Source organism: Cervus elaphus, chromosome 33, assembly GCF_910594005.1.
Source record: "Cervus elaphus chromosome 33, mCerEla1.1, whole genome shotgun sequence".
In the NCBI taxonomy this organism is placed as follows: Eukaryota; Metazoa; Chordata; class Mammalia; order Artiodactyla; family Cervidae; genus Cervus; species Cervus elaphus.
This window is the reverse complement of record NC_057847.1, coordinates 7,041,406-7,054,607: the sequence shown is the minus strand read 5'-3', so window position 1 is coordinate 7,054,607 and position 13,202 is coordinate 7,041,406. Positions and strand designations below refer to the sequence as shown.

Sequence of the window (13,202 nt, the reverse complement as noted above, 5' to 3'; positions counted from 1 at the left end):
TCTGGCTGTGTCCGGTGTCTCATGCTGAGCACAGAAAACTGATGCTTTTGAACTGTGGTGTTGGAGAAGACTCTTGAGAGTCCCTTGGACTGCAAGGAGATCCAAGCAGTCCATCCTAAAGGAAATCAGTCCTGGGTGTTCATTGGAAGGACTGATGCTGAAGCTGAAACTCCAATACTTTGGCCACCTGATGCGAAGAGCTGACTCATTTGAAAAGACCCTGATGTTGAGAAAGATTGAAGGCTCGAGGAGAAGGGGACGACAGAGGATGAGATACTTAGATGGCATCACCGACTCAACGGACATGAGTTTGGGTAAACTCCAGGAGTTGTTGATGCACAGGTAGGCCTGGCGTGCTGCGATTCATGGGGTCGCAAAGAGGCGGACATGACTGAGCGACTGAACTGGCTGACTGACTGACCAGCACCATCATCATACACAGTCACTGGCCCTTGTCCAAGTCCAACAGGTCCAACTCCCCTTATCCCCTGGCAGCCTTATTCTGCTTTGTGTTTGCAGTGGGCTTATCTTGGCATCTCACAGTGGAACCATAGATTATTTGCCCATTTCTCTTTAGCTTGTTTCACTTGGCATATGACTTCAAACTTTACTCACTTTGTCACCCATATCAGAATTTCCTTAGTTGTTAAAAATAAATAGCACATAGGCTCACCGTCATGTACAATCAGGGAAGTACACATTAAAATCATGATATCTCACACCATACCTCTTAGGACTGCCAAACTCCAAAGATAAGATAATAGTCATTGCTGGAGGGTGAGGAACCACAGGAACCATTCCTGGTTGCTGGTGGGATGCCTGTGCAGCCCCCACGAGAGACAGTCTGGCAGTTTTCCCCAAAGCTCCACAGGTCTCACCTTGGGATCCAGCCACCGAGCTTTCAGTAATTAGGCAGTTGCTCTGAGATTCTAAGTCCAAATGCAAATGAGGATGCAACTTCGCGTGGCAGTTCTATTCACAGTGGCTATAAACGTGAAGACGTCAGGATATCCTTCAGTAGATGAACGTGCAAGCAATGGGTGTATACAGATATCAAGGGGACCAGAACACACCACCCCAAATTAGGTCTGTCTGACTTATTTTAGTTTGATTAATTTGAAAAAAAAAAAAAAACTGAGTAGAGGTTGCCGCCTATTTTTTTTTAAGATTTGCTCATGTCTTTAGGCCACGCTGTGTCTCCGTCGCTCTGGGCAGGCGTTCTCTAGTTGTGGACGTGGGTTCTCCTCGGGGTGCAGAGCACGGGCTCCAGGGGTGCAGGCTCAGGACTTGGGGTGCCCGCCTTTAGGAGCTGTGGCTCCCGGCTCTAGAGCACTGGCTCAGCAGGTGTGCATGAGCTCAGCTGCCCTGAGGCATGTGGGAGACTCCTGGATCGGGGACAGAACGTGTGTCCACCGCTTTAGCAGGCAGATTCTTAGCAGCTGGCTCACCAGGGAAGGCTGAGGTCGCCCTTCTGTGAGGTACATTTACATTTATTAGGGAAATCGCCATTTGTAAGGGTGTCCCTCTTTGAACCTAGGAGAAGGATAATTACATCTCAAGGAAGGAACACTTATCAGTGAAGAAGTCAGGACTTCAGTCTGCAAACAATCATCTATTTATTTACTGTGCTTTGCATGGTAACCTGCCATAAATGGCTTCCGCCTTCCCCTCAAGGTCTTTTTTCTGTTTGGGGCTGAAGAGCCATTTAAGGTGAAGTCTTAGGTCATTTCAGGGAGTGACTCAGTTTTCCTTGACATCTCCTCTCTATGCAAAAGGTATACATGTTAATTGAAATTCTGTTTTTCTCCAGGTAAAATGTGTTCAATCAAGGAGAAGGAGGGCTAGACCAAGAACCTGGAAGGGGAGAAGGAAATTTATTTTCCTCCTGTATACATGCAAAGGAATAACACTCAACAGTGGAAAGGAATGAAATATCAACCCTTGAAAGACAGGGATAAATCTTCGATGCATATGGCTAAGTGAAAGAATCCAGCCTCCCCACAATGAAACCTAGTTGTTTTGCCCATCAATTCTTCCAAAAAGCCAGGGAAGTAAACAGCAATCTCACAGGAACTCTTGGGGTAAACCAGGAACACTCTCCTCCTTGTTTCATAAGACTAGCATAACCTTGATACTAAAACCAACAAGGGGAAGAAGTACAAGAAGGTAAAAACGCTGACTCTGAGTAGAGATGCTGCTGCTGCTAATGCTAAGTCACTTCATTCGAGTCCGACTCTGTGCGACCCCATCCCTGGGATTCTCCAGGCAAGAACACTGGAGTGGGTTGCCATTTCCTTGGGGAACTTTCAAGACAAGACTCTTGAAACATATCCAGAATTCACTTCATACCTTTGCCATTTCCTTCGCCAGTTCATAACAAGTACGCTTCCACAAAACCAAGTGAGGCACATAGGAAGACAGGTGGGGTATATAAAAGCCTCAGCACTTAAGATTCAAGAGACATAAAAACTTCCTAACCAAAGAAATGAATGTGTGATGGTGGAATTCGGAAGAGAGATATGAATAGCTTTGGGACTACACAATGGCCCCTGACACCTCAATGTAAGAGAGGCTCCTGGCACAGACACTGAGTCTATGGGTAGGAGTGAGATGGGGGCTGAAGATGGAGGTGGCCGCAGCCAGGCGCCTTAAGAACCTTAAGAACCCTGCGTTGCGCCTCCCTTTCGGGCTGACTTGCCTGCAGGTCAGGCCAGCCGGCCACACCTCTCCAAGGGCCGTGGGCTGCACTTGAGCCGCACGACCTGCGACCGGACACCGGTCGGCCAGGGCCGGCAGCCTGGCGGCCGCCCGACGCCACCCGGCCTCCGCACACCGCCAACCCCGGCCAGAACCCACGTGGCACGGCCCGGAGCCCCGGAGGGCTTCCTGAACCCCGAGTGGCCGGCTGGCCACTCTCCAGGCCCGCCCCCTGTCGGCGCCCGCGACCACCCCCACCCCCCGCCCCACTCGCCTTCCAGGCTCAGGGCCACGTGGCCCCGGAGGTGTCTGATTCGGGCCCGCCGCGGACCGCGGCCCTCGGTCCTCTGAGCCTCCCGCGGGCGTAGGCGTAGCGCAGCCGGGGCCCTGAGTGCCCATCCTGCCCGGCACCTGCCCAGGGCCCAAACCCACCGCGAGCCACCTGCGCGGTCCACCCCAGTGCCTCAGCCCCACCCCTTCGCCCCACCGCGGCCCCCCTTGTCCCCACGCCGCCCGCCAAGCACGGGACCTTCCTGAGGGCCTTCACACTCTTCCTTAAAGAGTTCTACATGAATTGAAGACAGGATCTACTGGATTGTCACCAACTGCTAAAACAGACAGACAACAGTTACTTTGATCCTTCTTGCCTTACTGTGAGCTGTGATGGTAGGGAACCTCATGGCTGCTGCACTCAACGCTTTCATTCATTCTCTTGTTTCAAAACAGGGATTCATTGAGCTGCATGGGAGATGAATTCTGTCATTAGAAACGTTGCCACCAGGCTTAAGAAATATATTTATAACTCATTTCTTTCAGGAAACAGGTTTCAAGATCTCCATCAGAAGTCTTTTATTAAGATAAATCACAGCTTTGTCAGTTTCTCCAGAAGTACTCTTATTTTTCACTCCCAAGGAGAAGCGCACTAATAGAACTAAATGAACCTAGTAGGTTATTTTCTCTCTAATGGCACCTGTCTTTATTCATAGGAGTCCGGTCTACGTATTTCCTGGGCTTCCCTGGTGGCTCAGGTGGTGAAGAATCTGTCTGCAATGCAGGAGCCCTGGGTTCCACGGCTGGGTTGAGAAGATCGCCTGGAGAAGGGAATGGCGACCTCTTCCAGTATTCTTGCCTAGAGAATTCCACGGACAGGGGAACTTGGAAGGCTACATAGTCCATGGAGTCACAAAGACTCGGACACAACGGAGCAACTAATACACGTATTTTTTACTATTTGCTTCATAGAAGCAATCGTTGATAGCCTTTTATAGCACTTTCTAAAGAACGTGTGGTGCCTTTTTCTTTGTTGTAAGCTGCACTAGGTCTTGGTTGCCACACATGGGATCTTTAATTGTGGCGTGCAAACTCTTACTTGCAGTGTATGGGATCTAGTTCACTGGCCAGAGATGGAACCCAGGCCCCTGCATTGGGAGCAGCCACTGGATGACCAGGGAAGCCCCCTAAAGAACTCTTCAAGTGCAACTTTCTGGATGTTCGCAGCAGCTCCGGGCAGTCCTAGTGATGATACTGTTCTGCACTCCCGAGCCCGTGTCCTCCCCGAGGGACACAGGGGCCAAGCGAGCAGACAGATGCTACCCCAGCGTCAGACCGCAGGGCCAGACTGGCTGTGTAAACTCCCTTCCAGTGATGTCCTCTTTTTACCGTTCCTCTGGTAAATTCAGTACTGCTTTCCTTGGAGCGTGTGTTTAAAAAGGAAATCCTAGATGTGTTCCAACATTACTGCCCACTTTGAGGTGGATTGATATCTACCTAGGACTTGTTTATTAAACCCACCTGCCTGAGTACTGTGACTTGACTGGAGTTTTCTTGAAGTCACTCCTGAAGCATTGTGATGGTTTTGTCTGACATTAATAGATTTTTAAAAATGATACGTGTTGGCGTATGGCTATGAAGAAAGGGGAGAATCTGTTGCTATTGCAAACCAATTATGGAGGCAACTTAAAAAGGAAATCTGAATTGTAACTGTGTTTCTATTTATGTAAAATACGGTCCTTACCTTGCAGTCTGTAGTTGATGTGCACAGACACAGCAGTGGCTCGCGGGTTGCTCTTCTGCCATCTTCCTGTCCTCCTTCAGTCCCTGCATGTGTATAGGAACTTCAGTGAGATAATGGGGCATTTAACAGAGATTGCTCTGCGCAACACTGTCTTTAGTGTTTCTATTTTAAATTTGCTAGGCTGTTAATTTATATGCAAATAAAAGACACAATAAGAGAGTTCTGTGCCTATTGTGTATACGTAACCTGAAAGTAAATGCAGGATATTGATCCCAGAGGGAAAATAAGTTAAGAGCGTCTGCGTTCAAAGATGTTTGAAAGTTCTTATTTCAGGCTGAACCGTTGTTGGTGACCCGTGAAAGTCGCTCAGTCATGTCTGACTCTGCGAACGCAGGGACTATACAGTCCATGGAATTCTCCAGGCCCGAATACTAGAGTGGGTAGCCGTTCCCTTCTCCAGGGGGTCTCTGCAACCCAGGGATGGAACCCAGGTCTCCTGCATGCCAGGTGGATTCTTCACCAGCTGAGCCACCAGGGAAGCCTGAACACTTATCAGCAGTTAAGGATTTCACAAATGCTAGATTGGAAAGATAAAATAATAATTCTGCTACATTAAAACAGATTTTCCTAAGTTCAAATTTTTTCAATGCAGTTGTAGGGAAGAAGTCTTTCCCCCTTATGGACATATCAGTATGTTAATGCCTAAGAAGTCCTTTTTCGAAAAGTTACAAAAAAGAAAAAAGGCGGAAAATTATGCCAATAAGGCACCACATGATGATGCAAAAAGATGGACACAGACAAGGAAAGAAGGAATAAAAACTAAGCATTATGCTAATGGGAAACCATCATGCAAGTTAATTCGGGGGGAGGGGGGAACCTAATGGAAAACACTTGCTTCTATGCCATAAACCATCTTCGAATTCAGGTTTCATTGGATTTTTCACGATAAACGTTTCATCACCTATACGTTGGCTTGTCGTCTACTTTGTGCAAAAGCCTGGAGCTCCTAACTACTAGGGGGTCTCCCATCCAAGTACTAACTAACCCTGCTTAGTTTCCCAGATCAGAAGACATCTGGCCCGTTCAGGGTGGTATGATCTCATCAGAGGGAGGCGGCTGGCGCCAGGCGCCTTCAAAGCCCTGCGCTGCGCCTCCCTCTCGCTCTGACGTGCCGGTCGAGCCGGCCCGGGCCGCACCTTTCCACGGGGCGCGCGCTGCACTTGAGCCGCACGACCAGCGACCGAACTCGGGCCGGCCAGGCCCGGCAGCCCGGCCGACGCCGCCCCGTCCCCGCACACCGCCGCCCTGGCAAGCAAGCCTGGCCCGGCCCGGGGGCCCGGAGGGTTGCCGGGACCACGAGCGGCCGGCCAGTCGGGCGTGCAGGCCTGGGCTGGGGGTTGGGGTGAGGGGCGCGGAGGTCTGGGCGCCCACCCACCCTGGGCCTCTCCAGGCCCGCCCCCAGCTCGGGTCCCCCACCCACCCCTCCGGATCGCTGCTCAGGCCCAAGTGGCCCCAGAGGTGTCTGGCTTGCGGGCGGGCCGGCCGCCGGCGCCGGCGACTGGAGCGCGGCAGCCCCGCCCCTTCGCCCGACCGCGGCCCCCCCTTGTCCCCACGCCGCCCGCCAAGCACAGGACCTTCCTGAGAGAGCGGACGAGCGACAGGCAGGGGCACGGACACGGACACACACACAGACACTCGCACGCACCCAGGCCAAGGGAGACAGCCGGCCGGCGCAAGCTCCTCAGCCAGAGCCAGACCCACAGCGCCTGTGAGAGGCCGGGGGTCAGGAGACTCAGAGGCAGAAAGAGATGAAGGTTCAGAGACAGACTCCCAGACGGCGAGAGGGAGATGAAGACAGACACGCGCGCGGACACACACACACACACACACAGGTGGAGACAGACAGAGGGAGACAGACCGACTGACAGAAGGCAAACGGGAGACAGACACGGGAGAGAGGATGGCATCCGATCCGAGACAGACACACTGGCACAACCGTGACCACCCCAGAGAGAGGCCCTGCGGAAGAAGCCGCTTCCCCAAGGGAGGGGGCGTTCCCTTGGGGCGGCCCAGGCTGGACGCGGTGCCCCGGGGCTGGCAGTCCCCCGTGGGGTCCCCAAGACTTCCTCGCAGCTGAAGTCTCAAAGGTCCCCTTCAGCTTGGCTCCCTAAGGCAAGACCCAGCCCCCGCCCCCAGACCAGAGGGTGAGTGTGTGAGAGTGTGTGTGTGAGTGTGTCGGTGGGCGAGGCTGTGGTCAGGCCGACTGGGGGCCGGGTGCATACCCACGATGGACGGGGGAGGGTGTGGAGGCGTGGGGGTGGGGCTGGGGGTGGGGAATCTGTGTGGTCCTCTTGCTGTCTCTCTCTCCCTCTTTCTTCTTCTTCTTTTTTTTTTAAAAGGTAAGATGCTTTTATTGAAATATTGGGAATATTCTCTGTACAGCAGCAGTCTCACTGAGAGGCAGTTTTGCCTCCCAAGTAACATTTGACAATGGTTGAAGACATTCTTGATTGTTAAATCTTGGGGAGGGGTGTTATGAGTATCTCATGGGTAAAAGACACAAATGAACAATACTTCGGTTCAATTCTAAACACAGAGAATGTGCCAAATTCTCAAGAAACATTGTTCATACACTTAATTGACTTAATTTCCAAGGTCCTTATGCCTAGAGTAAGTAATCCAGAAACCACACCGTTTCTCGCCTGGCTTTACGCGGGACACGTGGGAGAACAAAAAGTAAGGTTTCACTCCATTCAATGACCTTAGTTTTCTCAGATGCAGTTTTCATAAGCTCACAAACTCCCGACCCACTCACCCTCCCCTGGGGTTGCAAATCTCTCCTTGGAGAAGCCAAAACAAAGAAAGCCCAATCCCGCACGGTGATCAGCGAAGTGCTGAGGAAACCGTCCCTCGGGGTTTCAAGGCGCTGCTCCCGCAGAGGGCCTGCCCACCTAATCACTGCCGGGCAAATGAAGGAGTCCAACCTGCTCGAGAAACGCTCACTCAAGGGAGGCTTTGACCGCCAGAGCCCCGGGCCCAGACCCCACAGAGAGCAATCCCTCCTCAGAGCCTCAAGGGCCAGGCCTCGGGGCCCGCTCCCCCAGGGCAGAAGGTGCGCGCTAGGGCGCGAGACTGGGGCGCCGAGAGGGCCTGGGACGCCCCGCGCACCCGCCCACCCGCCCTCCCAGAGTGGAGGAGGAGCCCGCCGGTCTCCGGCCTCCACCACCCCGGCCCCCGACTTACCGCGGTGCGCTGGGGGAGGGGAAGTGTCAGGAGTGAGGGGCTAGGCCGCACCACCACCCGCCGCTCAGAGAGCAGCGCGCGGCCGCCACGAAACCGTCGCCGCCGCCGTCTCCAGCACCGATACCGACCGCCGCCGCTCCGGGCGCAGCGCGTAGGGGGCCCGACTGCGTCGCACGCCGCCCGCCCGCCGTCAGAGGCTCACTGCGCGCGCTCCGCCCTCACTGTCTGTGCATTGGCTGACTCCGCCACCACTCTATCTGCATCCGCCCTGTTCTTCACTGGACCACGGGGCTTTTGAAACCGAACGTGAGGGTTGTGAGGGTTGTCTCTGCCAGACTAGGACTCTCTCCCCTCTTTCTGAGTCTCCCTTCCCTGTGCTTTGCAGCTCTTTACCTGTCCGGGGCGGGGTGTGTCTGTGTGTTTCTGTGTGTGTCTTTGTGTGTCTCTGTCTCTGTGTGTGTGTGTGTGTGTGTGTGTGTGTGTGTGTGCACACGCGCGCGAACGGTCACCTGGGAGTACTGGGCTGGGGCTCGGGCTGGGGCAGCCCCCGGGATTGCCTGAGGCATGCCAAGGGAGCCCCAGATGGAGACCCGACTGTCATCTGGTTTCCTGGAAGCCAAATCCGGAGGCAACCCAGGCCTGCGGCCGGAGTCGGGGCCCCGGCCCCCCACCAGGGGAGGGGCTGGGGCTGCGGGGACCCAAGAGTTGGGCCGCTGCTGTCTTCGAGGGCCGCCGGCAGGCCGGCTGGAAGGCAGGCGACGGCTCTGAGCGCGCCGGGTGCGAGGGGCCAGGGGCAGGTGGGGCTCGGGGCGGCCAACCGCGCCGGGGGAGCCAGGGCTAAAGGACAGGGGAGGCAGGAAGCCTACAGCACCCGGTATTCCCAGGCGGTCTCCCACCCAAGTACTAACCAGGCCAGACCCTGCTTCGCTTCCCAGATCAGACAAGATCTGGCGCGTTCAGGGTGGTATGGCCCTAGACGGAGGTGGCTGCAGCCAGGCGCCTTAAGAACCTTAAGAACCCTGCGTTGCGCCTCCCTTTCGGTCTGACTTGCCTGCCGGTCAGGCCAGCCGGCCACACCTCTCCAAGGGCCGCGGGCTGCACTTGAGCCGCACGACCTGCGACCGGACTCCGGTCGGCCAGGGCCGGCAGCCCGGCGGCCGTCCGACGCCGCCCGGCCTCCGCACACCGCCAAGCCCGGCCAGAACCCGCCTGGCCCGGCCCGGGGCCCCGGAGGGCTTCCTGGACCCCGAGTGGCCGGCTGGCCGTGCATGCCTGGGCCTGGGGTTGGGGTGAGGGGCGCGGAGGTCTCGGCGCCCTCCCGCCCTGGGCCTCTCCAGGCCCGCCCCCTGTCGGCGCCCGCGCCCACCCCCACCCCCCGCCCCACTCGCCTTCCAGGCTCAGGGCCACGTGGCCCCGGAGGTGTCTGATTCGGGCCCGCCGCGGACCGCGGCCCTCGGTCCTCTGAGCCTCCCGCGGGCGTAGGCGTAGCGCAGCCGGGGCCCTGAGTGCCCATCCTGCCCGGCACCTGCCCAGGGCCCAAACCCACCGCGAGCCACCTGCGCGGTCCACCCCAGCGCCTCAGCCCCACCCCTTCGCCCCACCGCGGCCCCCCTTGTCCCCACGCCGCCCGCCAAGCACGGGACCTTCCTGAGGGCCTTCAGACTCTTCCTTAAAGAGTTCTACGTGAATTGAAGACAGGATCTACTGGATTGTCACCAACTGCTAAAACAGACAGACAACAGTTACTTTGATCCTTCTTGCCTTACTGTGAGCTGTGACGGGAGGGAACCTCATGGCTGCTGCACTCAACGCTTTCATTCATTCTCTTGTTTCAAAACAGGGATTCATTGAGCTGCATGGGAGATGAATTCTGTCATTAGAAACGTTGCCACCAGGCTTAAGAAATATATTTATAACTCATTTCTTTCAGGAAACAGGTTTCAAGATCTCCATCAGAAGTCTTTTATTAAGATAAATCACAGCTTTGTCAGGTTCTCCAGAAGTACTCTTATTTTTCACTCCCAAGGAGAAGCGCACTAATAGAACTAAATGAACCTAGTAGGTTATTTTCTCTCTAATGGCACCTGTCTTTATTCATAGGAGTCTGGTCTACATATTTCCTGGGCTTCCCTGGTGGCTCAGGTGGTGAAGAATCTGTCTGCAATGCAGGAGCCCTGGGTTCCACGGCTGGGTTGAGACGATCGCCTAGAGAAGGGAATGGTGACCTCTTCCAGTATTCTTGCCTAGAGAATTCCACGGACAGGGGAACTTGGAAGGCTACACAGTCCATGGAGTCACAAAGACTCGGACACAACTGAGCAACTAATACACGTATTTCTTACTATTTGCTTCGTAGAAGCAATCATTCATAGCCTTTTATAGCACTTTCTGAAGAACGTGTGGTGCCTTTTTCTTTGTTGTAAGCTGCACTAGGTCTTGGTTGCCACACATGGGATCTTTAATTGTGGCGTGCAAACTCTTACTTGCAGTGTATGGGATCTAGTTCACTGGCCAGAGATGGAACCCAGGCCCCTGCATTGGGAGCAGCCACTGGATGACCAGGGAAGCCCTCTAAAGAACTCTTCAAGTGCAACTTTCTGGATGTTCGCAGCAGCTCCGGGCAGTCCTAGTGATGATACTGTTCTGCACTCCCGAGCCCGTGTCCTCCCCGAGGGACACAGGGGCCAAGCGAGCAGACAGATGCTACCCCAGCGTCAGACCGCAGGGCCAGACTGGCTGTGTAAACTCCCTTCCAGTGATGTCCTCTTTTTACCGTTCCTCTGGTAAATTCAGTACTGTTTTCCTTGGAGCGTGTGTTTAAAAAGGAAATCCTAGATGTGTTCCAACATTACTGCCCACTTTGAGGTGGACTGATATCTACCTAGGACTTGTTTATTAAACCCACCTGCCTGAGTACTGTGACTTGATTGGAGTTTTCTTGAAGTCACTCCTGAAGCATTGTGATGGTTTTGTCTGACATTAATAGATTTTTAAAAATGATACGTGTTGGCGTATGGCTATGAAGAAAGGGGAGAATCTGTTGCTATTGCAAACCAATTATGGAGGCAACTTAAAAAGGAAATCTGAATTGTAACTGTGTTTCTATTTATGTAAAATACGGTCCTTACCTTGCAGTCTGTAGTTGATGTGCACAGACACAGCAGTGGCTCGCGGGTTGCTCTTCTGCCATCTTCCTGTCCTCCTTCAGTCCCTGCATGTGTATAGGAACTTCAGTGAGATAATGGGGCATTTAACAGAGATTGCTCTGCGCAACACTGTCTTTAGTGTTTCTATTTTAAATTTGCTAGGCTGTTAATTTATATGCAAATAAAAGACACAATAAGAGAGTTCTGTGCCTATTGTGTATACGTAACCTGAAAGTAAATGCAGGATATTGATCCCAGAGGGAAAATAAGTTAAGAGCGTCTGTGTTCAAAGATTTTTGAAAGTTCTTATTTCAGGCTGAACCGTTGTTGGTGACCCGTGAAAGTCGCTCAGTCATGTCTGACTCTGCGAACGCAGGGACTATACAGTCCATGGAATTCTCCAGGCCCGAATACTAGAGTGGGTAGCCTTTCCCTTCTCCAGGGGGTCTCTGCAACCCAGGGATCGAACCCAGGTCTCCTGCATGCCAGGTGGATTCTTCACCAGCTGAGCCACCAGGGAAGCCTGAACACTTATCAGCAGTTAAGGATTTCACAAATGCTAGATTGGAAAGATAAAATAATAATTCTGCTACATTAAAACAGATTTTCTTAAGTTCAAATTTTTTCAATGCAGTTGTAGGGAAGAAGTCTTTCCCCCTTATGGACATATCAGTATGTTAATGCCTAAGAAGTCCTTTTTCGAAAAGTTACAAAAAAGAAAAAAGGCGGAAAATTATGCCAATAAGGCACCACATGATGATGCAAAAAGATGGATACAGACAAGGAAAGAAGGAATAAAAACTAAGCATTATGCTAATGGGAAACCATCATGCAAGTTAATTCGGGGGGAGGGGGGAACCTAATGGAAAACACTTGCTTCTATGCCATAAACCATCTTCGAATTCAGGTTTCATTGGATTTTTCACGATAAACGTTTCATCACCTATACGTTGGCTTGTCGTCTACTTTGTGCAAAAGCCTGGAGCTCCTAACTACTAGGGGGTCTCCCATCCAAGTACTAACTAACCCTGCTTAGTTTCCCAGATCAGAAGACATCTGGCCCGTTCAGGGTGGTATGATCTCATCAGAGGGAGGCGGCTGGCGCCAGGCGCCTTCAAAGCCCTGCGCTGCGCCTCCCTCTCGCTCTGACGTGCCGGTCGAGCCGGCCCGGGCCGCACCTTTCCACGGGGCGCGCGCTGCACTTGAGCCGCACGACCAGCGACCGAACTCGGGCCGGCCAGGCCCGGCAGCCCGGCCGACGCCGCCCCGTCCCCGCACACCGCCGCCCTGGCAAGCAAGCCTGGCCCGGCCCGGGGGCCCGGAGGGTTGCCGGGACCACGAGCGGCCGGTTAGGCGTGCAGGCCTGGGCTGCGGGTTGGCGTGAGGGGCGCGGAGGTCTGGGCGCCCACCCACCCTGGGCCTCTCCAGGCCCGCCCCCCGCCCGGGTCCCCCACCCACCCCTCCGGATCGCTGCTCAGGCCCAAGTGGCCCCAGAGGTGTCTGGCCTGCGGGCGGGCCGGCCGCCGCCGGCGACTGGAGCGCGGCAGCCCCGCCCCTTCGCCCGACCGCGGCCCCCCCTTGTCCCCACGCCGCCCGCCAAGCACAGGACCTTCCTGAGAGAGCGGACGAGCGACAGGCAGGGGCACGGACACGGACACACACACACACACTCGCACCCACCCAGGCCAAGGGAGACAGCCGGCCGGCGCAAGCTCCTCAGCCAGAGCCAGACCCACAGCGCCTGTGAGAGGCCGGGGGTCAGGAGACTCAGAGGCAGAAGGAGATGAAGGTTCAGAGACAGGCTCCCAGACGGCGAGAGGGAGATGAAGACAGACACGCGCGCGGACACACACACACACACACACAGGTGGAGACAGACAGAGGGAGACAGACCGACTGACAGAAGGCAAACGGGAGACAGACACGGGAGAGAGGATGGCATCCGATCCGAGACAGACACACTGGCACAACCGTGACCACCCCAGAGAGAGGCCCTGCGGAAGAAGCCGCTTCCCCAAGGGAGGGGGCGTTCCCTTGGGGCGGCCCAGGCTGGACGCGGTGCCCCGGGGCTGGCAGTCCCCCGTGGGGTCCCCAAGACTTCC

At 54.6% G+C, this 13,202-nt stretch overlaps 1 protein-coding gene and 1 pseudogene across 1 annotated transcript in view; both read right to left on the bottom strand.

The window, feature by feature from the left end:
* The window catches only part of LOC122688276 (liprin-alpha-1-like), a 61,602-nt gene that overhangs the window by 24,996 nt on the left and 23,404 nt on the right, over positions 1–13,202 (bottom strand). The window lies entirely within an intron of this gene.
* On the bottom strand, positions 8,814–8,932 carry LOC122688853 (annotated as a pseudogene).